General features: G+C 41.6%; 11 non-coding genes across 11 annotated transcripts; all 11 read left to right on the top strand.

Moving 5' to 3' along the window:
- The first annotated feature begins 2,305 nt into the window (after positions 1-2,305).
- TRNAF-GAA (transfer RNA phenylalanine (anticodon GAA)) lies at positions 2,306-2,378 on the top strand. The gene has a single exon. It is a non-coding gene; the product is annotated as a tRNA-Phe (tRNA).
- A 1,075-nt stretch (positions 2,379-3,453) lies between these two features.
- On the top strand, positions 3,454-3,526 carry TRNAF-GAA (transfer RNA phenylalanine (anticodon GAA)). The gene has a single exon. It is a non-coding gene; the product is annotated as a tRNA-Phe (tRNA).
- Positions 3,527-4,020: 494 nt separating this feature from the next.
- TRNAF-GAA (transfer RNA phenylalanine (anticodon GAA)) lies at positions 4,021-4,093 on the top strand. The gene has a single exon. It is a non-coding gene; the product is annotated as a tRNA-Phe (tRNA).
- Positions 4,094-6,333: 2,240 nt separating this feature from the next.
- Positions 6,334-6,406, top strand: TRNAF-GAA (transfer RNA phenylalanine (anticodon GAA)). The gene has a single exon. It is a non-coding gene; the product is annotated as a tRNA-Phe (tRNA).
- Positions 6,407-8,079: 1,673 nt separating this feature from the next.
- TRNAF-GAA (transfer RNA phenylalanine (anticodon GAA)) lies at positions 8,080-8,152 on the top strand. Its single transcript has one exon. It is a non-coding gene; the product is annotated as a tRNA-Phe (tRNA).
- A 1,075-nt stretch (positions 8,153-9,227) lies between these two features.
- Positions 9,228-9,300, top strand: TRNAF-GAA (transfer RNA phenylalanine (anticodon GAA)). Its single transcript has one exon. It is a non-coding gene; the product is annotated as a tRNA-Phe (tRNA).
- Positions 9,301-9,794: 494 nt separating this feature from the next.
- TRNAF-GAA (transfer RNA phenylalanine (anticodon GAA)) lies at positions 9,795-9,867 on the top strand. The gene has a single exon. It is a non-coding gene; the product is annotated as a tRNA-Phe (tRNA).
- Positions 9,868-12,674: 2,807 nt separating this feature from the next.
- TRNAF-GAA (transfer RNA phenylalanine (anticodon GAA)) lies at positions 12,675-12,747 on the top strand. Its single transcript has one exon. It is a non-coding gene; the product is annotated as a tRNA-Phe (tRNA).
- A 1,075-nt stretch (positions 12,748-13,822) lies between these two features.
- Positions 13,823-13,895, top strand: TRNAF-GAA (transfer RNA phenylalanine (anticodon GAA)). The gene has a single exon. It is a non-coding gene; the product is annotated as a tRNA-Phe (tRNA).
- Positions 13,896-17,284: 3,389 nt separating this feature from the next.
- TRNAF-GAA (transfer RNA phenylalanine (anticodon GAA)) lies at positions 17,285-17,357 on the top strand. The gene has a single exon. It is a non-coding gene; the product is annotated as a tRNA-Phe (tRNA).
- Positions 17,358-19,597: 2,240 nt separating this feature from the next.
- Positions 19,598-19,670, top strand: TRNAF-GAA (transfer RNA phenylalanine (anticodon GAA)). The gene has a single exon. It is a non-coding gene; the product is annotated as a tRNA-Phe (tRNA).
- Positions 19,671-27,295: the final 7,625 nt, after the last annotated feature.

Raw genomic sequence — 27,295 nt, 5'->3', positions numbered from 1 at the left:
AGCTCATTTGGGAGAGCGTTAAACTGAAGATCTAAAGCTCTCTGGTTCAATCCCGGGTTTTGGCAAGGACTGAGCACCTAGCTAATTAGGTGTAGTTCTCTCTTGGAGTCAGCTTCAGTAGACATTTTAGTTCATAGATGAAACCTTTTAATAACCTGTTCGACATACCATCAGTAGAGCACAGCACTTGCGTTCTATCTTCCTTTCAAAATGGCTTCCACCTCTCTTGCCTTCAGCTTTGACTTCCATTATTTCCAGTTTCTATCTTGATTTTAATGTAAAGCTTAGGCTGCATCATCTTCCATTTTCCCATGAACCAAGCTGTCAGATGATATAGCTTGCTTACTCATCCCACACATTTGTGTGCCTATTCAGAGTTTGGAATAAAAGAAGTACCTAGGTTGCGCACCAAAAAAGTAAATGAGTAATTGCACCCAGTTAGCTGCAGAAGGATACCGGAAGTTTAAGACATAGCTGTACCCTCAAAGTGAATGATTTCGAGGTGTATATCTTGTCTACAATGATTAAGAAGAATACGGAGGGACCTGTGAAATAAGTGGCCCAAATAGCTCAGTTAGGAGAGCATTCGACTGAAGATCTAAAGGTCCCTGGTTCAATCCCGGGTTTCGGCTAAGACTCAGAAGACAGCTTGTTAGGCGTGTTTCTTTCTTGGATTCAGCTTCTGGTGACGTTTTATTTAATTGATAAAACCTTTCATCAACCTAATTGACATACCATCAGTACAAGACAGTACTTGTTTTCTATCTTCCTTTCAAAATGGATTCCACCTCTCTTGCCTTCAGCTTTGACTTCCATTATTTACTGTTTCTGTCTTGATTTTTAGGTAACCCGCAGTCTGCATCAGTCTCCATCTTCCCTTGAACCAAAGTGTCGGATGAAATAGCTTGCTTACTCATGCCACACATTTCTGTGCATTAGATTGCTAGCCTATTTAGAGTTTAGAAAAAAAGAAATACCTAGCTTGCACAATAAAAAACGAATTCCCTAATTACACCCAGTTAACTGGAGAAGGATACAGCAAAGTTTAAGACATAGCTGTACCCTCACAGTGAATGATTTAGACTTCTGTGTCTTGTCTACAATGATTAAAAATGATACGGAAAGCTTTTCATGACACCTGGCTAAAATATCTCAGTTGGGAGAATGTTAGACTAAAGATAAAAAAGGTCCTTGGTCCAATCCTGGGTTGTGCCAAAGACCAAGCACTCAGCTTGTTAGGCATGTTTCTTTCTTGGAGTCACTCTCAAGTGACATTTTATTTCATTGATAAAAACTTGCATCAACCTGATCGACATGCCATCGGTACAAAAGAGCACTTATTTTCTATCTTCCTTTCAAAATGGCTTCCACCTCTCTTGCCTTCAGCTTTGACTTCCATTATTTCCCGTTTCTATCTTGATTTTGATGTAAACCGTAGGCGGCGTCATCTTCCATTTTCCCATGAGCCAAACTGTCAGATGATATAGCTTGCTTAGTCATGCCACACATTTCTGTTTATGAGAGTGGTAGCCTATTCAGAGTTTAGAAAAAAAGAAGTACCTAGCTCGCGTAGCAAAAAAGTAAAGGAGTAATTGCCCCCAGTTAGCTACAGAAGGATACAGGAAAGTGTAACACATAGCTGTACCCTCACAGTGAATGATTGCGACTTATATTTCTTGTCTACAATGATTAATAATAATAAGGAAGGCACTGTGAAAAAACGGGCTGAAAGAGCTCAGTTGCGAGGACGTCAAACTTTAGATCTAAGGGTCCCTGGTTAAATTCTTGGTTTGGTCAAAGACTGAGCAGCTAGTTCGTCAGGCAAGTTTCTTTTTTGGAGTCAGCTTCCGGTGACGTTTTATTTAATTAATAAAACCTTTCATCAACCTAATTGACATACCATCAGTACAAGACAGTACGTGTTTTCTATCTTCCTTTGAAAATGGATTCCACCTCTCTTGCCTTCAGCTTTGACTTCCATTATTTCCCGTTTCTATCTCGATTTTAGGGTAAACTGTAGCCTGCATCATTTTCCATCTAACCTTGGACCAAAGTGTCAGATGATATAGCTTGCTTCCTCATGCCACACATTTCTGTGTATTAGATTGCTAGCCTATTTAGCGTTTAGAAAAAAAGAAATACCTAGCTTGCGCAATAAAAAATAAATTGACTAATTGTGCCCAGTTAGCTGCAGAAGGATACAGCATACTTTAACACATAGATGTACCCTCCTAGTGATTGATCAGATGCCCACTTGTTGCCTACAATGATTAAGAATCATCAGGAAGGTATTCTTTGACAACTGGCCGAAATAGCTCAGTTGGGAGAGCGTTAGACTGAAGATCTAAAGGTCCCTGGTTCAATCCCGGGTTTTGGCAAGGACTGAGCACCTAGCTAATTAGGTGTAGTTCTCTCTTGGAGTCAGCTTCAGTAGACATTTTAGTTCATAGATGAAACCTTTCAATAACCTGATCGACATACCATCAGTAGAGCACAGCACTTGCGTTCTATCTTCCTTTGAAAATGGCTTCCACCTCTCTTGCCTTCAGCTTTGACTTCCATTATTTCCAGTTTCTATCTTGATTTTAATGTAAAGCTTAGGCTGCATCATCTTCTATTTTCCCATGAACCAAGCTGTCAGATGATATAGCTTGCTTACTCAGCCCACACATTTGTGTGCCTATTCAGAGTTTGGAATAAAAGAAGTACCTAGGTTGCGCACCAAAAAAGTAAATGAGTAAATGCACCCAGTTAGCTGCAGAAGGATACCGGAAGTTTAAGACATAGCTGTACCCTCAAAGTGAATGATTTCGAGGTGTATGTCTTGTCTACAATGATTAAGAAGAAAACGGAGGGACCTGTGAAATAACTGGCCGAAATAGCTCAGTTGGGAGAGTGTTAGACTGAAGATCTAAAGGTCCCTGGTTCAATCCCGGGTTTCGACAAAGACTCAGAAGGCAGCTTGTTAGGCGTGTTTCTTTCTTGGATTCAGCTTCTGGTGACGTTTTATTTAATTGATAAAACCTTTCATCAACCTAATTGACATACCATCAGTACAAGACAGTACGTGTTTTCTATCTTCCTTTGAAAATGGTTTCCACCTCTCTTGCCTTCAGCTTTGACTTCGATTATTTGCCGTTTCTATCTCGATTTTAGGGTAAACTGTAGCCTGCATCATTTTCCATCTAACCTTGGACCAAAGTGTCAGATGATATAGCTTGCTTCCTCATGCCACACATTTCTGTGTATTAGATTGCTAGCCTATTTAGCGTTTAGAAAAAAAGAAATACCTAGCTTGCGCAATAAAAAATAAATTGACTAATTGTGCCCAGTTAGCTGCAGAAGGATACAGCATACTTTAACACATAGATGTACCCTCCTAGTGATTGATCAGATGCCCACTTGTTGCCTACAATGATTAAGAATCATCAGGAAGGTATTCTCTGACAACTGGCCGAAATAGCTCAGTTGGGAGAGCGTTAGACTGAAGATCTAAAGGTCCCTGGTTCAATCCCGGGTTTCGGCAAGGACTGAGCACCTAGCTAATTAGGTGTAGTTCTCTCTTGGAGTCAGCTTCAGTAGACATTTTAGTTCATAGATGAAACCTTTCAATAACCTGATCGACATACCATCAGTAGAGCACAGCACTTGCGTTCTATCTTCCTTTCAAAATGGCTTCCACCTCTGTTGCCTTCAGCTTTGACTTCCATTATTTCCAGTTTGTATCTTGATTTTAATGTAAAGCTTAGGCTGCATCATCTTCTATTTTCCCATGAACCAAGCTGTCAGATGATATAGCTTGCTTACTCATCCCACACATTTGTGTGCCTATTCAGAGTTTGGAATAAAAGAAGTACCTAGGTTGCGCACCAAAAAAGTAAATGAGTAAATGCACCCAGTTAGCTGCAGAAGGATACCGGAAGTTTAAGACATAGCTGTACCATCAAAGTGAATGATTTGGAGGTGTATGTCTTGTCTACAATGATTAAGAAGAAAACGGAGGGACCTGTGAAATAACTGGCCGAAATAGCTCAGTTGGGAGAGCGTTAGACTGAAGATCTAAAGGTCCCTGGTTCAATCCCGGGTTTCGGCAAAGACTCAGAAGACAGCTTTTTAGGCGTGTTTCTTTCTTGGATTCAGCTTCTGGTGACGTTTTATTTAATTGATAAAACCTTTCATCAACCTAATTGACATACCATCAGTACAAGACAGTACTTGTTTTCTATCTTCCTTTCAAAATGGATTCCACCTCTCTTGCCTTCAGCTTTGACTTCCATTATTTACTGTTTCTATCTTGATTTTTAGGTAACCCGCAGTCTGCATCAGTCTCCATCTTCCCTTGAACCAAAGTGTCGGATGAAATAGCTTGCTTACTCATGCCACACATTTCTGTGCATTAGATTGCTAGCCTATTTAGAGTTTAGAAAAAAAGAAATACCTAGCTTGCAGAATAAAAAACAAATTCCCTAATTACACCCAGTTAACTGGAGAAGGATACAACAAAGTTTAAGACATAGCTGTACCCTCACAGTGAATGATTTAGACTTCTGTGTCTTGTCTACAATGATTAAAAATGATACGGAAAGCTTTTCATGACACCTGGCTAAAATATCTCAGTTAGGATAATGTTAGACTAAAGATAAAAAAGGTCCTTGGTTCAATCCTGGGTTGTGCCAAAGACCAAGCACTCAGCTTGTTAGGCATGTTTCTTTCTTGGAGTCACTCTCAAGTGACATTTTATTTCATTGATAAAAACTTGCATCAACCTGATCGACATGCCATCGGTACAAAAGAGAACTTATTTTCTATCTTCCTTTCAAAATGGCTTCCACCTCTCTTGCCTTCAGCTTTGACTTCCATTATTTCCCGTTTCTATCTTGATTTTAATGTAAACCGTAGCCGGCGTCATCTTCCATTTTCCCATGAGCCAAACTGTCAAATGATATAGCTTGCTTGGTCATGCCACACATTTCTGTTTATGAGAGTGGTAGCCTATTCAGAGTTTAGAAAAAAAGAAGTACCTACCTCGCGTAGCAAAAAAGTAAAGGAGTAATTGCCCCCAGTTAGCTACAGAAGGATACAGCAAAGTGTAACACATAGCTGTACCCTCACAGTGAATGATTGCGACTTATATTTCTTGTCTACAATGATTAACAATAATAAGGAAGGCACTGTGAAAAAACGGGCTGAAAGAGCTCAGTTGCGAGGACGTCAAACTTTAGATCTAAGGGTCCCTGGTTAAATCCTTGGTTTGGTCAAAGACTGAGCAGCTAGTTCGTCAGGCAAGTTTCTTTTTTGGAGTCAGCTTCCGGTGACGTTTTATTTAATTAATAAAACCTTTCATCAACCTAATTGACATACCATCAGTACAAGACAGTACGTGTTTTCTATCTTTCTTTGAAAATGGATTCCACCTCTCTTGCCTTCAGCTTTGACTTCCATTATTTGCCGTTTCTATCTCGATTTTAGGGTAAACTGTAGCCTGCATCATTTTCCATCTAACCTTGGACCAAAGTGTCAGATGATATAGCTTGCTTCCTCATGCCACACATTTCTGTGTATTAGATTGCTAGCCTATTTAGCGTTTAGAAAAAAAGAAATACCTAGCTTGCGCAATAAAAAATAAATTGACTAATTGTGCCCAGTTAGCTGCAGAAGGATACAGCATACTTTAACACATAGATGTACCCTCCTAGTGATTGATCAGATGCCCACTTGTTGCCTGCAATGATTAAGAATCATCAGGAAGGTATTCTCTGACAACTGGCCGAAATAGCTCATTTGGGAGAGCGTTAAACTGAAGATCTAAAGCTCTCTGGTTCAATCCCGGGTTTTGGCAAGGTCTGAGCACCTAGCTAATTAGGTGTAGTTCTCTCTTGGAGTCAGCTTCAGTAGACATTTTAGTTCATAGATGAAACCTTTTAATAACCTGTTCGACATACCATCAGTAGAGCACAGCACTTGCGTTCTATCTTCCTTTCAAAATGGCTTCCACCTCTCTTGCCTTCAGCTTTGACTTCCATTATTTCCAGTTTCTATCTTGATTTTAATGTAAAGCTTAGGCTGCATCATCTTCCATTTTCCCATGAACCAAGCTGTCAGATGATATAGCTTGCTTACTCATCCCACACATTTGTGTGCCTATTCAGAGTTTGGAATAAAAGAAGTACCTAGGTTGCGCACCAAAAAAGTAAATGAGTAATTGCACCCAGTTAGCTGCAGAAGGATACCGGAAGTTTAAGACATAGCTGTACCCTCAAAGTGAATGATTTCGAGGTGTATGTCTTGTCTACAATGATTAAGAAGAATACGGAGAGACCTGTGAAATAAGTGGCCGAAATAGCTCAGTTGGGAGAGCGTTAGACTGAAGATCTAAAGGTCCCTGGTTCAATCCCGGGTTTCGGCAAAGACTCAGAAGACAGCTTGTTAGGCGTGTTTCTTTCTTGGATTCAGCTTCTGGTGACGTTTTATTTAATTGATAAAATCTTTCATCGACCTAATTGACATACCATCAGTACAAGACAGTACTTCTTTTCTATCTTCCTTTCAAAATGGATTCCACCTCTCTTGCCTTCAGCTTTGACTTCCATTATTTACTGTTTCTGTCTTGATTTTTAGGTAACCCGCAGTCTGCATCAGTCTCCATCTTCCCTTGAACCAAAGTGTCGGATGAAATAGCTTGCTTACTCATGCCACACATTTCTGTGCATTAGATTGCTAGCCTATTTAGAGTTTAGAAAAAAAGAAATACCTAGCTTGCACAATAAAAAACGAATTCCCTAATTACACCCAGTTAACTGGAGAAGGATACAGCAAAGTTTAAGACATAGCTGTACCCTCACAGTGAATGATTTAGACTTCTGTGTCTTGTCTACAATGATTAAAAATGATACGGAAAGCTTTTCATGACACCTGGCTAAAATATCTCAGTTGGGAGAATGTTAGACTAAAGATAAAAAAGGTCCTTGGTCCAATCCTGGGTTGTGCCAAAGACCAAGCACTCAGCTTGTTAGGCATGTTTCTTTCTTGGAGTCACTCTCAAGTGACATTTTATTTCATTGATAAAAACTTGCATCAACCTGATCGACATGCCATCGGTACAAAAGAGCACTTATTTTCTATCTTCCTTTCAAAATGGCTTCCACCTCTCTTGCCTTCAGCTTTGACTTCCATTATTTCCCGTTTCTATCTTGATTTTGATGTAAACCGTAGGCGGCGTCATCTTCCATTTTCCCATGAGCCAAACTGTCAGATGATATAGCTTGCTTAGTCATGCCACACATTTCTGTTTATGAGAGTGGTAGCCTATTCAGAGTTTAGAAAAAAAGAAGTACCTAGCTCGCGTAGCAAAAAAGTAAAGGAGTAATTGCCCCCAGTTAGCTACAGAAGGATACAGCAAAGTGTAACACATAGCTGTACCCTCACAGTGAATGATTGCGACTTATATTTCTTGTCTACAATGATTAATAATAATAAGGAAGGCACTGTGAAAAAACGGGCTGAAAGAGCTCAGTTGCGAGGACGTCAAACTTTAGATCTAAGGGTCCCTGGTTAAATTCTTGGTTTGGTCAAAGACTGAGCAGCTAGTTCGTCAGGCAAGTTTCTTTTTTGGAGTCAGCTTCCGGTGACGTTTTATTTAATTAATAAAACCTTTCATCAACCTAATTGACATACCATCAGTACAAGACAGTACGTGTTTTCTATCTTCCTTTGAAAATGGATTCCACCTCTCTTGCCTTCAGCTTTGACTTCCATTATTTCCCGTTTCTATCTCGATTTTAGGGTAAACTGTAGCCTGCATCATTTTCCATCTAACCTTGGACCAAAGTGTCAGATGATATAGCCTGCTTCCTCATGCCACACATTTCTGTGTATTAGATTGCTAGCCTATTTAGCGTTTAGAAAAAAAGAAATACCTAGCTTGCGCAATAAAAAATAAATTGACTAATTGTGCCCAGTTAGCTGCAGAAGGATACAGCATACTTTAACACATAGATGTACCCTCCTAGTGATTGATCAGATGCCCACTTGTTGCCTACAATGATTAAGAATCATCAGGAAGGTATTCTTTGACAACTGGCCGAAATGGCTCAGTTGGGAGAGCGTTAGACTGAAGATCTAAAGGTCCCTGGTTCAATCCCGGGTTTTGGCAAGGACTGAGCACCTAGCTAATTAGGTGTAGTTCTCTCTTGGAATCAGCTTCAGTAGACATTTTAGTTCATAGATGAAACCTTTCAATAACCTGATCGACATACCATCAGTAGAGCACAGCACTTGCGTTCTATCTTCCTTTGAAAATGGCTTCCACCTCTCTTGCCTTCAGCTTTGACTTCCATTATTTCCAGTTTCTATCTTGATTTTAATGTAAAGCTTAGGCTGCATCATCTTCTATTTTCCCATGAACCAAGCTGTCAGATGATATAGCTTGCTTACTCATCCCACACATTTGTGTGCCTATTCAGAGTTTGGAATAAAAGAAGTACCTAGGTTGCGCACCAAAAAAGTAAATGAGTAAATGCACCCAGTTAGCTGCAGAAGGATACCGGAAGTTTAAGACATAGCTGTACCCTCAAAGTGAATGATTTCGAGGTGTATGTCTTGTCTACAATGATTAAGAAGAAAACGGAGGGACCTGTGAAATAACTGGCCGAAATAGCTCAGTTGGGAGAGTGTTAGACTGAAGATCTAAAGGTCCCTGGTTCAATCCCGGGTTTCGACAAAGACTCAGAAGGCAGCTTGTTAGGCGTGTTTCTTTCTTGGATTCAGCTTCTGGTGACGTTTTATTTAATTGATAAAACCTTTCATCAACCTAATTGACATACCATCAGTACAAGACAGTACGTGTTTTCTATCTTCCTTTGAAAATGGTTTCCACCTCTCTTGCCTTCAGCTTTGACTTCGATTATTTGCCGTTTCTATCTCGATTTTAGGGTAAACTGTAGCCTGCATCATTTTCCATCTAACCTTGGACCAAAGTGTCAGATGATATAGCTTGCTTCCTCATGCCACACATTTCTGTGTATTAGATTGCTAGCCTATTTAGCGTTTAGAAAAAAAGAAATACCTAGCTTGCGCAATAAAAAATAAATTGACTAATTGTGCCCAGTTAGCTGCAGAAGGATACAGCATACTTTAACACATAGATGTACCCTCCTAGTGATTGATCAGATGCCCACTTGTTGCCTACAATGATTAAGAATCATCAGGAAGGTATTCTCTGACAACTGGCCGAAATAGCTCAGTTGGGAGAGCGTTAGACTGAAGATCTAGAGGTCCCTGGTTCAATCCCGGGTTTCGGCAAGGACTGAGCACCTAGCTAATTAGGTGTAGTTCTCTCTTGGAGTCAGCTTCAGTAGACATTTTAGTTCATAGATGAAACCTTTCAATAACCTGATCGACATACCATCAGTAGAGCACAGCACTTGCGTTCTATCTTCCTTTCAAAATGGCTTCCACCTCTGTTGCCTTCAGCTTTGACTTCCATTATTTCCAGTTTGTATCTTGATTTTAATGTAAAGCTTAGGCTGCATCATCTTCTATTTTCCCATGAACCAAGCTGTCAGATGATATAGCTTGCTTACTCATCCCACACATTTGTGTGCCTATTCAGAGTTTGGAATAAAAGAAGTACCTAGGTTGCGCACCAAAAAAGTAAATGAGTAAATGCACCCAGTTAGCTGCAGAAGGATACCGGAAGTTTAAGACATAGCTGTACCATCAAAGTGAATGATTTGGAGGTGTATGTCTTGTCTACAATGATTAAGAAGAAAACGGAGGGAGCTGTGAAATAACTGGCCGAAATAGCTCAGTTGGGAGAGCGTTAGACTGAAGATCTAAAGGTCCCTGGTTCAATCCCGGGTTTCGGCAAAGACTCAGAAGACAGCCTTTTAGGCGTGTTTCTTTCTTGGATTCAGCTTCTGGTGACGTTTTATTTAATTGATAAAACCTTTCATCAACCTAATTGACATACCATCAGTACAAGACAGTACTTGTTTTCTATCTTCCTTTCAAAATGGATTCCACCTCTCTTGCCTTCAGCTTTGACTTCCATTATTTACTGTTTCTATCTTGATTTTTAGGTAACCCGCAGTCTGCATCAGTCTCCATCTTCCCTTGAACCAAAGTGTCGGATGAAATAGCTTGCTTACTCATGCCACACATTTCTGTGCATTAGATTGCTAGCCTATTTAGAGTTTAGAAAAAAAGAAATACCTAGCTTGCAGAATAAAAAACAAATTCCCTAATTACACCCAGTTAACTGGAGAAGGATACAACAAAGTTTAAGACATAGCTGTACCCTCACAGTGAATGATTTAGACTTCTGTGTCTTGTCTACAATGATTAAAAATGATACGGAAAGCTTTTCATGACACCTGGCTAAAATATCTCAGTTAGGATAATGTTAGACTAAAGATAAAAAAGGTCCTTGGTTCAATCCTGGGTTGTGCCAAAGACCAAGCACTCAGCTTGTTAGGCATGTTTCTTTCTTGGAGTCACTCTCAAGTGACATTTTATTTCATTGATAAAAACTTGCATCAACCTGATCGACATGCCATCGGTACAAAAGAGAACTTATTTTCTATCTTCCTTTCAAAATGGCTTCCACCTCTCTTGCCTTCAGCTTTGACTTCCATTATTTCCCGTTTCTATCTTGATTTTAATGTAAACCCTAGCCGGCGTCATCTTCCATTTTCCCATGAGCCAAACTGTCAGATGATATAGCTTGCTTGGTCATGCCACACATTTCTGTTTATGAGAGTGGTAGCCTATTCAGAGTTTAGAAAAAAAGAAGTACCTACCTCGCGTAGCAAAAAAGTAAAGGAGTAATTGCCCCCAGTTAGCTACAGAAGGATACAGCAAAGTGTAACACATAGCTGTACCCTCACAGTGAATGATTGCGACTTATATTTCTTGTCTACAATGATTAACAATAATAAGGAAGGCACTGTGAAAAAACGGGCTGAAAGAGCTCAGTTGCGAGGACGTCAAACTTTAGATCTAAGGGTCCCTGGTTAAATCCTTGGTTTGGTCAAAGACTGAGCAGCTAGTTCGTCAGGCAAGTTTCTTTTTTGGAGTCAGCTTCCGGTGACGTTTTATTTAATTAATAAAACCTTTCATCAACCTAATTGACATACCATCAGTACAAGACAGTACGTGTTTTCTATCTTTCTTTGAAAATGGATTCCACCTCTCTTGCCTTCAGCTTTGACTTCCATTATTTGCCGTTTCTATCTCGATTTTAGGGTAAACTGTAGCCTGCATCATTTTCCATCTAACCTTGGACCAAAGTGTCAGATGATATAGCTTGCTTCCTCATGCCACACATTTCTGTGTATTAGATTGCTAGCCTATTTAGCGTTTAGAAAAAAAGAAATACCTAGCTTGCGCAATAAAAAATAAATTGACTAATTGTGCCCAGTTAGCTGCAGAAGGATACAGCATACTTTAACACATAGATGTACCCTCCTAGTGATTGATCAGATGCCCACTTGTTGCCTGCAATGATTAAGAATCATCAGGAAGGTATTCTCTGACAACTGGCCGAAATAGCTCATTTGGGAGAGCGTTAAACTGAAGATCTAAAGCTCTCTGGTTCAATCCCGGGTTTTGGCAAGGACTGAGCACCTAGCTAATTAGGTGTAGTTCTCTCTTGGAGTCAGCTTCAGTAGACATTTTAGTTCATAGATGAAACCTTTTAATAACCTGTTCGACATACCATCAGTAGAGCACAGCACTTGCGTTCTATCTTCCTTTCAAAATGGCTTCCACCTCTCTTGCCTTCAGCTTTGACTTCCATTATTTCCAGTTTCTATCTTGATTTTAATGTAAACCTTAGGCTGCATCATCTTACATTTTCCCATGAACCAAGCTGTCAGATGATATAGCTTGCTTACTCATCCCACACATTTGTGTGCCTATTCAGAGTTTGGAATAAAAGAAGTACCTAGGTTGCGCACCAAAAAAGTAAATGAGTAATTGCACCCAGTTAGCTGCAGAAGGATACCGGAAGTTTAAGACATAGCTGTACCCTCAAAGTGAATGATTTCGAGGTGTATGTCTTGTCTACAATGATTAAGAAGAATACGGAGGGACCTGTGAAATAAGTGGCCGAAATAGCTCAGTTGGGAGAGCGTTAGATTGAACATCTGAAGGTCCCTGGTTCAATCCCGGGTTTTGGCAAGGACTGAGCACCTAGCTAATTAGGTGTAGTTCTCTCTTGGAGTCAGCTTCAGTAGACATTTTAGTTCATAGATGAAACCTTTTAATAACCTGATCAACATACCATCAGTAGAGCACAGCACTTGCGTTCTATCTTCCTTTCAAAATGGCTTCCACCTCTGTTGCCTTCAGCTTTGACTTCCATTATTTCCAGTTTCTATCTTGATTTTAATTTAAAGCTTAGGCTGCATCATCTTCCATTTTCCCATGAACCAAGCTGTCAGATGATATAGCTTGCTTACTCATCCCACACATTTGTGTGCCTATTCAGAGTTTGGAATAAAAGAAGTACCTAGGTTGCGCACCAAAAAAGTAAATGAGTAATTGCACCCAGTTAGCTGCAGAAGGATACCGGAAGTTTAAGACATAGCTGTACCCTCAAAGTGAATGATTTCGGGGTGTATGTCTTGTCTACAATGATTAAGAAAAATACGGAGGGACCTGCGCAATAAGTGGCCGAAATAGCTCAGTTGGGAGAGCGTTAGACTGAAGATCTAAAGGTCCCTGGTTCAATCCCGGGTTTCGGCAAAGACTCAGAAGGCAGCTTGTTAGGCGTGTTTCTTTCTTGGATTCAGCTTCTGGTGACATTTTATTTAATTGATAAAATCTTTCATCAACCTAATTGACATACCATCAGTACAAGACAGTACTTGTTTTCTATCTTCCTTTCAAAATGGATTCCACCTCTCTTGCCTTCAGCTTTGACTTCCATTATTTACTGTTTCTGTCTTGATTTTAGGGTAAACTGTAGCCTGCATCATTTTCCATCTAACCTTGGACCAAAGTGTCAGATGATATAGCTTGCTTCCTCATGCCACACATTTCTGTGTATTAGATTGCTAGCCTATTTAGCGTTTAGAAAAAAAGAAATACCTAGCTTGCGCAATAAAAAATAAATTGACTAATTGTGCCCAGTTAGCTGCAGAAGGATACAGCATACTTTAACACATAGATGTACCCTCCTAGTGATTGATCAGATGCCCACTTGTTGCCTACAATGATTAAGAATCATCAGGAAGGTATTCTCTGACAACTGGCCGAAATAGCTCAGTTGGGAGAGCGTTAGACTGAAGATCTAAAGGTCCCTGGTTCAATCGCGGGTTTCGGCAAGGACTGAGCACCTAGCTAATTAGGTGTAGTTCTCTCTTGGAGTCAGCTTCAGTAGACATTTTAGTTCATAGATGAAACCTTTTAATAACCTGATCGACATACCATCAGTAGAGCACAGCACTTGCGTTCTATCTTCCTTTCAAAATGGCTTCCACCTCTCTTGCCTTCAGCTTTGACTTCCATTATTTCCAGTTTCTATCTTGATTTTAATGTAAAGCTTAGGCTGCATCATCTTCCATTTTCCCATGAACCAAGCTGTCAGATGATATAGCTTGCTTACTCATCCCACACATTTGTGTGCCTATTCAGAGTTTGGAATAAAAGAAGTACCTAGGTTGCGCACCAAAAAATTAAATGAGTAATTGCACCCAGTTAGCTGCAGAAGGATACCGGAAGTTTAAGACATAGCTGTACCCTCAAAGTGAATGATTTCGAGGTGTATGTCTTGTCTACAATGATTAAGAAGAAAACGGAGGGACCGGTCAAATGACTGGCCGAAATAGCTCAGTTGGGAGAGCGTTAGACTGAAGATCTAAAGGTCCCTGGTTCAATCCCGGGTTTCGGCAAAGACTCAGAAGACAGCTTTTTAGGCGTGTTTCTTTCTTGGATTCAGCTTCTGGTGACGTTTTATTTAATTGATAAAACCTTTCATCAACCTAATTGACATACCATCAGTACAAGACAGTACTTGTTTTCTATCTTCCTTTCAAAATGGATTCCACCTCTCTTGCCTTCAGCTTTGACTTCCATTATTTACTGTTTCTGTCTTGATTTTTAGGTAACCCGCAGTCTGCATCAGTCTCCATCTTCCCTTGAACCAAAGTGTCGGATGAAATAGCTTGCTTACTCATGCCACACATTTCTGTGCATTAGATTGCTAGCCTATTTAGAGTTTAGAAAAAAAGAAATACCTAGCTTGCACAATAAAAAACAAATTCCCTAATTACACCCAGTTAACTGGAGAAGGATACAGCAAAGTTTAAGACATAGCTGTACCCTCACAGTGAATGATTTAGACTTCTGTGTCTTGTCTACAATGATTAAAAATGATACGGAAAGCTTTTCATGACACCTGGTTTAAATATCTCAGTTGGGAGAATGTTAGACTAAAGATAAAAAAAGGTCCTTGGTTCAATCCTGGGTTGTGCCAAAGACCAAGCACTCAGCTTGTTAGGCATGTTTCTTTCTTGGAGTCACTCTCAAGGGACATTTTATTTCATTGATAAAAACTTGCATCAACCTGATCGACATGCCATCGGTACAAAAGAGCACTTATTTTCTATCTTCCTTTCAAAATGGCTTCCACCTCTCTTGCCTTCAGCTTTGACTTCCATTATTTCCCGTTTGTATCTTGATTTTGATGTAAACCGTAGGCGGCGTCATCTTCCATTTTCCCATGAGCCAAACTGTCAGATGATATAGCTTGCTTAGTCATGCCACACATTTCTGTTTATGAGAGTGGTAGCCTATTCAGAGTTTAGAAAAAAAGAAGTACCTAGCTCGCGTAGCAAAAAAGTAAAGGAGTAATTGCCCCCAGTTAGCTACAGAAGGATACAGCAAAGTGTAACACATAGCTGTACCCTCACAGTGAATGATTGCGACTTATATTTCTTGTCTACAATGATTAATAATAATAAGGAAGGCACTGTGAAAAAACGGGCTGAAAGAGCTCAGTTGCGAGGACGTCAAACTTTAGATCTAAGGGTCCCTGGTTAAATTCTTGGTTTGGTCAAAGACTGAGCAGCTAGTTCGTCAGGCAAGTTTCTTTTTTGGAGTCAGCTTCCGGTGACGTTTTATTTAATTAATAAAACCTTTCATCAACCTAATTGACATACCATCAGTACAAGACAGTACGTGTTTTCTATCTTCCTTTGAAAATGGATTCCACCTCTCTTGCCTTCAGCTTTGACTTCCATTATTTCCCGTTTCTATCTCGATTTTAGGGTAAACTGTAGCCTGCATCATTTTCCATCTAACCTTGGACCAAAGTGTCAGATGATATAGCTTGCTTCCTCATGCCACACATTTCTGTGTATTAGATTGCTAGCCTATTTAGCGTTTAGAAAAAAAGAAATACCTAGCTTGCGCAATAAAAAATAAATTGACTAATTGTGCCCAGTTAGCTGCAGAAGGATACAACATACTTTAACACATAGATGTACCCTCCTAGTGATTGATCAGATGCCCACTTGTTGCCTACAATGATTAAGAATCATCAGGAAGGTATTCTTTGACAACTGGCCGAAATAGCTCAGTTGGGAGAGCGTTAGACTGAAGATCTAAAGGTCTCTGGTTCAATCCCGGGTTTTGGCAAGGAGTGAGCACCTAGCTAATTAGGTGTAGTTCTCTCTTGGAGTCAGCTTCAGTAGACATTTTAGTTCATAGATGAAACCTTTCAATAACCTGATCGACATACCATCAGTAGAGCACAGCACTTGCGTTCTATCTTCCTTTGAAAATGGCTTCCACCTCTCTTGCCTTCAGCTTTGACTTCCATTATTTCCAGTTTCTATCTTGATTTTAATGTAAAGCTTAGGCTGCATCATCTTCTATTTTCCCATGAACCAAGCTGTCAGATGATATAGCTTGCTTACTCATCCCACACATTTGTGTGCCTATTCAGAGTTTGGAATAAAAGAAGTACCTAGGTTGCGCACCAAAAAAGTAAATGAGTAAATGCACCCAGTTAGCTGCAGAAGGATACCGGAAGTTTAAGACATAGCTGTACCCTCAAAGTGAATGATTTCGAGGTGTATGTCTTGTCTACAATGATTAAGAAGAAAACGGAGGGACCTGTGAAATAACTGGCCGAAATAGCTCAGTTGGGAGAGTGTTAGACTGAAGATCTAAAGGTCCCTGGTTCAATCCCGGGTTTCGACAAAGACTCAGAAGGCAGCTTGTTAGGCGTGTTTCTTTCTTGGATTCAGCTTCTGGTGACGTTTTATTTAATTGATAAAACCTTTCATCAACCTAATTGACATACCATCAGTACAAGACAGTACGTGTTTTCTATCTTCCTTTGAAAATGGTTTCCACCTCTCTTGCCTTCAGCTTTGACTTCGATTATTTGCCGTTTCTATCTCGATTTTAGGGTAAACTGTAGCCTGCATCATTTTCCATCTAACCTTGGACCAAAGTGTCAGATGATATAGCTTGCTTCCTCATGCCACACATTTCTGTGTATTAGATTGCTAGCCTATTTAGCGTTTAGAAAAAAAGAAATACCTAGCTTGCGCAATAAAAAATAAATTGACTAATTGTGCCCAGTTAGCTGCAGAAGGATACAGCATACTTTAACACATAGATGTACCCTCCTAGTGATTGATCAGATGCCCACTTGTTGCCTACAATGATTAAGAATCATCAGGAAGGTATTCTCTGACAACTGGCCGAAATAGCTCAGTTGGGAGAGCGTTAGACTGAAGATCTAAAGGTCCCTGGTTCAATCGCGGGTTTCGGCAAGGACTGAGCACCTTGCTAATTAGGTGTAGTTCTCTCTTGGAGTCAGCTTCAGTAGACATTTTAGTTCATAGATGAAACCTTTCAATAACCTGATCGACATACCATCAGTAGAGCACAGCACTTGCGTTCTATCTTCCTTTCAAAATGGCTTCCACCTCTCTTGCCTTCAGCTTTGACTTCCATTATTTCCAGTTTCTATCTTGATTTTAATGTAAAGCTTAGGCTGCATCATCTTCTATTTTCCCATGAACCAAGCTGTCAGATGATATAGCTTGCTTACTCATCCCACACATTTGTGTGCCTATTCAGAGTTTGGAATAAAAGAAGTACCTAGGTTGCGCACCAAAAAAGTAAATGAGTAAATGCACCCAGTTAGCTGCAGAAGGATACCGGAAGGTTAAGACATAGCTGTACCATCAAAGTGAATGATTTGGAGGTGTATGTCTTGTCTACAATGATTAAGAAGAATACGGAGGGACCTGTGAAATAAGTGGCCGAAATAGCTCAGTTGGGAGAGCGTTAGACTGAAGATCTAAAGGTCCCTGGTTCAATCCCGGGTTTTGGCAAAGACTCAGAAGACAGCTTTTTAGGCGTGTTTCTTTCTTGGATTCAGCTTCTGGTGACGTTTTATTTAATTGATAAAACCTTTCATCAACCTAATTGACATACCATCAGTACAAGACAGTACTTGTTTTCTATCTTCCTTTCAAAATGGATTCCACCTCTCTTGCCTTCAGCTTTGACTTCCATTATTTACTGTTTCTATCTTGATTTTTAGGTAACCCGCAGTCTGCATCAGTCTCCATCTTCCCTTGAACCAAAGTGTCGGATGAAATAGCTTGCTTACTCATGCCACACATTTCTGTGCATTAGATTGCTAGCCTATTTAGAGTTTAGAAAAAAAGAAATACCTAGCTTGCAGAATAAAAAACAAATTCCCTAATTACACCCAGTTAACTGGAGAAGGATACAACAAAGTTTAAGACATAGCTGTACCCTCACAGTGAATGATTTAGACTTCTGTGTCTTGTCTACAATGATTAAAAATGATACGGAAAGCTTTTCATGACACCTGGCTAAAATATCTCAGTTAGGATAATGTTAGACTAAAGATAAAAAAGGTCCTTGGTTCAATCCTGGGTTGTGCCAAAGACCAAGCACTAAGCTTGTTAGGCATGTTTCTTTCTTGGAGTCACTCTCAAGTGACATTTTATTTCATTGATAAAAACTTGCATCAACCTGATCGACATGCCATCGGTACAAAAGAGAACTTATTTTCTATCTTCCTTTCAAAATGGCTTCCACCTCTCTTGCCTTCAGCTTTGACTTCCATTATTTCCCGTTTCTATCTTGATTTTAATGTAAACCGTAGCCGGCGTCATCTTCCATTTTCCCATGAGCCAAACTGTCAGATGATATAGCTTGCTTGGTCATGCCACACATTTCTGTTTATGAGAGTGGTAGCCTATTCAGAGTTTGGAAAAAAAGAAGTACCTAGCTCGCGTAGCAAAAAAGTAAAGGAGTAATTGCGCCCAGTTAGCTACAGAAGGATACAGCAAAGTGTAACACATAGCTGTACCCTCACAGTGAATGATTGCGACTTATATTTCTTGTCTACAATGATTAACAATAATAAGGAAGGCACTGTGAAAAAACGGGCTGAAAGAGCTCAGTTGCGAGGACGTCAAACTTTAGATCTAAGGGTCCCTGGTTAAATCCTTGGTTTGGTCAAAGACTGAGCAGCTAGTTCGTCAGGCAAGTTTCTTTTTTGGAGTCAGCTTCCGGTGACGTTTTATTTAATTAATAAAACCTTTCATCAACCTAATTGACATACCATCAGTACAAGACAGTACGTGTTTTCTATCTTTCTTTGAAAATGGATTCCACCTCTCTTGCCTTCAGCTTTGACTTCCATTATTTGCCGTTTCTATCTCGATTTTAGGGTAAACTGTAGCCTGCATCATTTTCCATCTAACCTTGGACCAAAGTGTCAGATGATATAGCTTGCTTCCTCATGCCACACATTTCTGTGTATTAGATTGCTAGCCTATTTAGCGTTTAGAAAAAAAGAAATACCTAGCTTGCGCAATAAAAAATAAATTGACTAATTGTGCCCAGTTAGCTGCAGAAGGATACAGCATACTTTAACACATAGATGTACCCTCCTAGTGATTGATCAGATGCCCACTTGTTGCCTGCAATGATTAAGAATCATCAGGAAGGTATTCTCTGACAACTGGCCGAAATAGCTCATTTGGGAGAGCGTTAAACTGAAGATCTAAAGATCTCTGGTTCCATCCCGGGATTTGGCAAGGACTGAGCACCTAGCTAATTAGGTGTAGTTCTCTCTTGGAGTCAGCTTCAGTAGACATTTTAGTTCATAGATGAAACCTTTTAATAACCTGTTCGACATACCATCAGTAGAGCACAGCACTTGCGTTCTATCTTCCTTTCAAAATGGCTTCCACCTCTCTTGCCTTCAGCTTTGACTTCCATTATTTCCAGTTTCTATCTTGATTTTAATGTAAACCTTAGGCTGCATCATCTTACATTTTCCCATGAACCAAGCTGTCAGATGATATAGCTTGCTTACTCATCCCACACATTTGTGTGCCTATTCAGAGTTTGGAATAAAAGAAGTACCTAGGTTGCGCACCAAAAAATTAAATGAGTAATTGCACCCAGTTAGCTGCAGAAGGATACCGGAAGTTTAAGACATAGCTGTACCCTCAAAGTGAATGATTTTGAGGTGTATGTCTTGTCTACAATGATTAAGAAGAATACGGAGGGACCTGTGAAATAAGTGGCCGAAATAGCTCAGTTGGGAGAGCGTTAGATTGAAGATCTAAAGGTCCCTGGTTCAATCCCGGGTTTTGGCAAGGACTGAGCACCTAGCTAATTAGGTGTAGTTCTCTCTTGGAGTCAGCTTCAGTAGACATTTTAGTTCATAGATGAAACCTTTTAATAACCTGATCAACATACCATCAGTAGAGCACAGCACTTGCGTTCTATCTTCCTTTCAAAATGGCTTCCACCTCTGTTGCCTTCAGCTTTGACTTCCATTATTTCCAGTTTCTATCTTGATTTTAATGTAAAGCTTAGGCTGCATCATCTTCCATTTTCCCATGAACCAAGCTGTCAGATGATATAGCTTGCTTACTCATCCCACACATTTGTGTGCCTATTCAGAGTTTGGAATAAAAGAAGTACCTAGGTTGCGCACCAAAAAATTAAATGAGTAATTGCACCCAGTTAGCTGCAGAAGGATACCGGAAGTTTAAGACATAGCTGTACCCTCAAAGTGAATGATTTCGGGGTGTATGTCTTGTCTACAATGATTAAGAAAAATACGGAGGGACCTGCGCAATAAGTGGCCGAAATAGCTCAGTTGGGAGAGCGTTAGACTGAAGATCTAAAGGTCCCGGGTTTCGGCAAAGACTCAGAAGACAGCTTGTTAGGCGTGTTTCTTTCTTGGATTCAGCTTCTGGTGACGTTTTATTTAATTGATAAAATCTTTCATCAACCTAATTGACATACCATCAGTACAAGACAGTACTTGTTTTCTATCTTCCTTTCAAAATGGATTCCACCTCTCTTGCCTTCAGCTTTGACTTCCATTATTTACTGTTTCTGTCTTGATTTTTAGGTAACCCGCAGTCTGCATCAGTCTCCATCTTCCCTTGAACCAAAGTGTCGGATGAAATAGCTTGCTTACTCATGCCACACATTTCTGTGCATTAGATTGCTAGCCTATTTAGAGTTTAGAAAAAAAGAAATACCTAGCTTGCACAATAAAAAACGAATTCCCTAATTACACCCAGTTAACTGGAGAAGGATACAGCAAAGTTTAAGACATAGCTGTACCCTCACAGTGAAGGATTTAGACTTCTGTGTCTTGTCTACAATGATTAAAAATGATACGGAAAGCTTTTCATGACACCTGGTTTAAATATCTCAGTTGGGAGAATGTTAGACTAAAGATAAAAAAGGTCCTTGGTTCAATCCTGGGTTGTGCCAAAGACCAAGCACTCAGCTTGTTAGGCATGTTTCTTTCTTGGAGTCACTCTCAAGTGACATTTTATTTCATTGATAAAAACTTGCATCAACCTGATCGACATGCCATCGGTACAAAAGAGCACTTATTTTCTATCTTCCTTTCAAAATGGCTTCCACCTCTCTTGCCTTCAGCTTTGACTTCCATTATTTCCCGTTTCTATCTTGATTTTGATGTAAACCGTAGGCGGCGTCATCTTCCATTTTCCCATGAGCCAAACTGTCAGATGATATAGCTTGCTTAGTCATGCCACACATTTCTGTTTATGAGAATGGTAGCCTATTCAGAGTTTAGAAAAAAAGAAGTACCTACCTCGCGTAGCAAAAAAGTAAAGGAGTAATTGCCTCCAGTTAGCTACAGAAGGATACAGCAAAGTGTAACACATAGCTGTACCCTCACAGTGAATGATTGCGACTTATCTTTCTTGTCTACAATGATTAATAATAATAAGGAAGGCACTGTGAAAAAACGGGCTGAAAGAGCTCAGTTGCGAGGACGTCAAACTTTAGATCTAAGGGTCCCTGGTTAAATTCTTGGTTTGGTCAAAGACTGAGCAGCTAGTTCGTCAGGCAAGTTTCTTTTTTGGAGTCAGCTTCCGGTGACGTTTTATTTAATTAATAAAACCTTTCATCAACCTAATTGACATACCATCAGTACAAGACAGTACGTGTTTTCTATCTTCCTTTGAAAATGGATTCCACCTCTCTTGCCTTCAGCTTTGACTTCCATTATTTCCCGTTTCTATCTCGATTTTAGGGTAAACTGTAGCCTGCATCATTTTCCATCTAACCTTGGACCAAAGTGTCAGATGATATAGCTTGCTTCCTCATGCCACACATTTCTGTGTATTAGATTGCTAGCCTATTTAGCGTTTAGAAAAAAAGAAATACCTAGCTTGCGCAATAAAAAATGAATTGACTAATTGTGCCCAGTTAGCTGCAGAAGGATACTGCATACTTTAACACATAGATGTACCCTCCTAGTGATTGATCAGATGCCCACTTGTTGCCTACAATGATTAAGAATCATCAGGAAGGTATTCTTTGACAACTGGCTGAAATAGCTCAGTTGGGAGAGCGTTAGACTGAAGATCTAAAGGTCCCTGGTTCAATCCCGGGTTTTGGCAAGGAGTGAGCACCTAGCTAATTAGGTGTAGTTCTCTCTTGGAGTCAGCTTCAGTAGACATTTTAGTTCATAGATGAAACCTTTCAATAACCTGATCGACATACCATCAGTAGAGCACAGCACTTGCGTTCTATCTTCCTTTCAAAATGGCTTCCACCTCTCTTGCCTTCAGCTTTGACTTCCATTATTTCCAGTTTCTATCTTGATTTTAATGTAAAGCTTAGGCTGCATCATCTTCTATTTTCCCATGAACCAAGCTGTCAGATGATATAGCTTGCTTACTCATCCCACACATTTGTGTGCCTATTCAGAGTTTGGAATAAAAGAAGTACCTAGGTTGCGCACCAAAAAAGTAAATGAGTAAATGCACCCAGTTAGCTGCAGAAGGATACCGGAAGTTTAAGACATAGCTGTACCCTCAAAGTGAATGATTTCGAGGTGTATGTCTTGTCTACAATGATTAAGAAGAAAACGGAGGGACCTGTGAAATAACTGGCCGAAATAGCTCAGTTGGGAGAGTGTTAGACTGAAGATCTAAAGGTCCCTGGTTCAATCCCGGGTTTCGACAAAGACTCAGAAGGCAGCTTGTTAGGCGTGTTTCTTTCTTGGATTCAGCTTCTGGTGACGTTTTATTTAATTGATAAAACCTTTCATCAACCTAAATGACATACCATCAGTACAAGACAGTACGTGTTTTCTATCTTCCTTTGAAAATGGTTTCCACCTCTCTTGCCTTCAGCTTTGACTTCGATTATTTGCCGTTTCTATCTCGATTTTAGGGTAAACTGTAGCCTGCATAATTTTCCATCTAACCTTGGACCAAAGTGTCAGATGATATAGCTTGCTTCCTCATGCCACACATTTCTGTGTATTAGATTGCTAGCCTATTTAGCGTTTAGAAAAAAAGAAATACCTAGCTTGCGCAATAAAAAATTGTTGGAAAATGGGTTATTGGTAGGGCAGGTAGGTACCTACACCTAGCAACAAGCCACAAACCTCCACAAAAGTACAGTTAGGTCTCAGTAAATTAATCCCAGCTCTACCCTTGGTAGCTTGGCATCGAGCGTCAAGGCTTAACTTAGGAGACAAAGTGTAAAGCATTCAAATATCACAAAACAGTAATTAAATAAAACACAGGAAACAGTTTAAAAATCCAAAACCAATTTATAAAAATAGCTTATATTTTTATCTTTAAAATGACACAAAAACGATTAAAATCGGTTCAGGGGAACCGGAGATATGAATTTTTAAAGTATTATTATTTTCTAGCGCATAGAAACAAAAAGCGCCAATCGGGTCATCTGGTTGCACCAGGACCGGGACAAAGTCAAACTTTCAGGCCGACCGCGATGGAGCCCTGCTCGGCTACAGGTCGCGGGAGGCCTCGGTTAAAAAGTTACCTTCTGACTTAGTCTTTATTTTGAAGTTTTTCTTCACCGGGACGAACCTGCCAGTTGGATCCGACCTCCTGGAGCCCTTGTCCGGATACGCGAAGTCGGTTTCCTCGGTGGTGATTTCTACCTTCGGACTTAGTCGTTTTTTCGAGATGAAAATCCTTCGACCGGGGTAAACCTGGATCTTGATCCGACGTCCGTGGAGCCCTTCTCGGATACGATGGCTGGAAGGTCCCGGTCAACTTTTTACGTTCGGACTTAGTCTCTTTTTCGGATGTTTTTCTTGACCGGGACGAACCACGAAGTCAGGCCGGGTCGCGGTTGAGGCAAGCCGGCTAGAATTTCCGCGTCGAGTCGGTCACTTTATGGAGCTTTTTTCTAAAATTTCTCCAATCTTTTCCAAACTTCTGGGGCTTCACCCAGATGTTCTTTTAAGGTTCTTTTGGGGTCCACAGCTCACCCCAAGGGTCCAGAAGTTCTGTGATGGTCCTTGGGAAGTGCGGACTTCAACTCCCAGAGTGCACCTGGCGCAAACTCCTTTTTGGCCACTGGGCAGTGGTCAGCTGGTCACTTTTTCAGGAGTTGGTGCAGGGGACTCTGGTTAGCAATTTTTCACCTGTAGCAAACAGGGAGTCCCTCCTTGAACCAGTGGAAGCCAGGCAAAGTCCTTCTTGTGGTGAAGCCCAAGTGTGCAGCTGGTGCAGTCTTTCTGAGTGCAGGGTCCAGGTGCAGGCCAGGGGTCCAGCAGGGCAGTCCTTCTTCTTCTTTAGTTCCTTTCTTGTTGAATTCTGGAGGGGATCTGAGGCGTGGGTGCAGGTCTGCCAGTTTTATCCTTGCTCCTGGGTGAAAAGCAGGGGGGCCCTGGTCCTCCAATCAGGGACAGGGTCGTCCCCCTGTGATGACCACTTCCTGGGAAGTGTGGCAAAAATCCATCCCAGAAGGCAACAGTCTCTAAAAATCCAAAATGGATGAATCTGATTTTTAGAGGAGAGATCTGGCTGAGCCCACCCACTGGTGTGGCTAAAAATCATAAACACACCCCTCTCCTGCCCTCTCCTAATCTAATCAAGGGGGCACCTAGCTGTCTGGGGTTGCAGGATGTGGGGGTGTTGCTGGGTGCTCCAGATGTCCTTCTCTGCCTTTGAAGACCAGTTTGGCAGCCCTCCCCCTTCCTGCTTCCCCATCTGCTGAGGGGAGATTCTCTCCCCCAAGCACATTCCTTTGTGTGAAGTCAGGCCACTTCACACCTCATTAAAGCAGCCTGGCAGAAGCTGCTGCAGGCTGGCCAATCAGAGCACAGCAGCAAAAACAATGCAGAGCTGAAATTGGCAACTTTTTAGGTAAAGTCTAAACTTTTTACCTGCACTAGTTATATTAAATCCAACAACTGGAAGTTGTGGGATTTATTATAACAATCAATTTGATACCAAATTCTTGGTATGTAACATTTAAGGAGACTTTAAAATTTAAAATAAAGTCTGCCCATTCTAGCCTATGAAGGCCATTCACTTCAATGAGGGAAAAACGAATTTGGCTGTTTTTACCTCACCAGGGCATATAAATCTATTTTTATAAAGTCGCTGCTTATAGTTACATGGCACCCAGCCCTAGGGGCACATAGGGCACACCTTAGGGGTGACTTATATGTAAAAATAAGGTAGTTTAAGACTTTGGAAGTACCTTTAATTCCAAAGTCGAATTTGCATATAACTTTAATTTAAAAGCAGCCAGCAAGGCAGGCTTGCTTTTAAAATGACACTGGGCACCTCAGCAATGCACCTAGGTGTGCACCACCTATGCTGTGGTCCCTAAACCTACATGCCCTACCATATACTAGGGACTTATAGGTAGGTTAACTTAGCCAATTATAATTAGCCTAATTTGCATATCCATTTTACACAGAGCACAGGCCCTGGGACTGGTTAGCAGTACCCAGGGCACCATCAGAGTCAGGAAAACACCAGCATAAAGTGGAAAATGGGGGCAAAAAGTTATGGGGCCTCTGCAATCAGCCCCAGTTTCTCACACAACCCCCCCCCAGCCCACACGCCCAGGAGACTCAGCCCAACCCTGGGAGAGTCTTCCTGGCTTGTTAGGCGAGGAAGACAGTGAAGAAAACTGGCTGTCCCTTTGCAGGGCCTACTCTGCCTTATATCCTCCTGTCAGGGTCACTCCCTCTGGGTAGTGAAGCCATCCCAACAGTAAAAGGACCCAACTCAAACTGAAACTTCCCTCTAGGGGGGTCTTCCTCCTCTCTCTCTGCCAACTTGGGTAGTGAGGTGCCCACCTCCCCTACTCCTAACTTTGCTAGGGCAACACCTAGCTTACCCAAAGAGGTCACCCAACACTTGAGCAACCCCACCATGACCAACAGGGTCAGGGGGCCTACTTTGCTATTGGCCTTGGGGTCTGCCTCCCAGGCCAAGTACAGTGCTGCCAGGAAGGCTAGCACCCAGCAGAGGCTACTGACAGCTGTCAGTACCCAGAACCACACCCTAAGCTCTCCACTGACAGGTGGCTGAGCTGCTTTAGGGGCATCTTTGGGGTCCTGGCACCCCTCTTGCTGTCTAGAGTGGGGGGCTACCACCTCCTGTGGCAGACACCCTCCTTCCACTCTCCCTTCTGTCAGTGCAGGGGCAACACCTTGCATCTGGACAGCTGCCCGACTACTCAGGACTTCCTTGGGGTCAGGTGAGGCCTCACCAGTGCCAACTCTGGGCTCCCCCCTACTGGGGCAGAAGGCCCTTGGCTCCCTGGAACTCTCTTTAAGAGTGGCCTACCCTTCCTTTTCTTCTTTCCTTTTCTTGGGGACCCCTGTCTCCTAACTGTAGGGACTGACTCCCCAGGACTTTGGGTTGGGGGGGCGCCCTGGGCGACCACCCCATCTGTGACCAGACTCACCTCTGGGAGGTCATTGCCCAGGATACAATCTAGGGGAAGGTCAGCACTGACTACCACCCTAATCCAGTCAAGGATACCCTCCCTCTCTAGGGGCACTATGGCTACAGGTTTGGAGGTGACCTCCCCTGTGGCTATCCTGACTTTCTTTGTCTTTCCTGGGACATACATGTCTGGGGTCACTAACCGGTCACTCACTATAGTGTGACTGGCACCGGTGTCTCTCAGGCCAGTGGTAGGGATCCCATTCACTTGAATGTGGTGGAAGTGCCTACTCCCACCCTCAGGGATCACCAGCTTACCATCTGGTCCTGTCTCCCAGCACAATGCTAGGAGGACTTCATCATCTGAGGAATCCTCCTCTATGGCTACACTGGACAGCCCAGTGCTAACCACCTTCTTTGGACAGGCTGCATCTCCTCTGAAGTGACCTGTCTGCTGACAGTCAAAGCAAGCCCTACTGTCCAAGAGCTTTTTTAACCCTGGGTCTCCCTGTCTCTGCATGTCAGAGTGGGAGTGGGATTTACTCTCCTCCTTCTTAGGGTTCTGGGGTACAGAGGGAGTCTCTGTGGTGGGCTTACCACCTCCCTCCTTAGGTTTTTGGGGACCTGTCCCCCCCTTCTTGGAGTCTCCCCCCTGGGACTTGACAACCACCCTGGTTCTCAACCACTCATCAGCTGCCTCCCCTAGCTCTCTAGGGTTGGTCAGCTTAGAGTCCACTAGATGCTGGCGTAACCTTTCTTGGATACAATTGGTCAAGATGTGCTCTCTCATGATCAGATTGTATAACCCCTCATAAGTATTTACTTTGTTGCCAATAATCCAGCCCTCTAGTGCCTTTAGTGAGGTGTCCACAAAGTCAACCCAAGACTGGGTACTGACCTTCTGGGTGTCCCTGAACTTCATTCTATATTGCTCTGGGGTCAGACCAAACTTCTTGACTAAGCACCTCTTCATACTAGGGTATGAATCTGCCTCCTCCCCCCTTAAGGTCAGAAGCCTATCCCTCCCTGAGTTGGGGACCAACTCCCAC

This window comes from Pleurodeles waltl, chromosome 8 (genome assembly GCF_031143425.1).
Source record: "Pleurodeles waltl isolate 20211129_DDA chromosome 8, aPleWal1.hap1.20221129, whole genome shotgun sequence".
In the NCBI taxonomy this organism is placed as follows: Eukaryota; Metazoa; Chordata; class Amphibia; order Caudata; family Salamandridae; genus Pleurodeles; species Pleurodeles waltl.
Note: the sequence above shows the minus strand (reverse complement) of the source record. Positions and strands in the feature narration are given on the sequence as shown.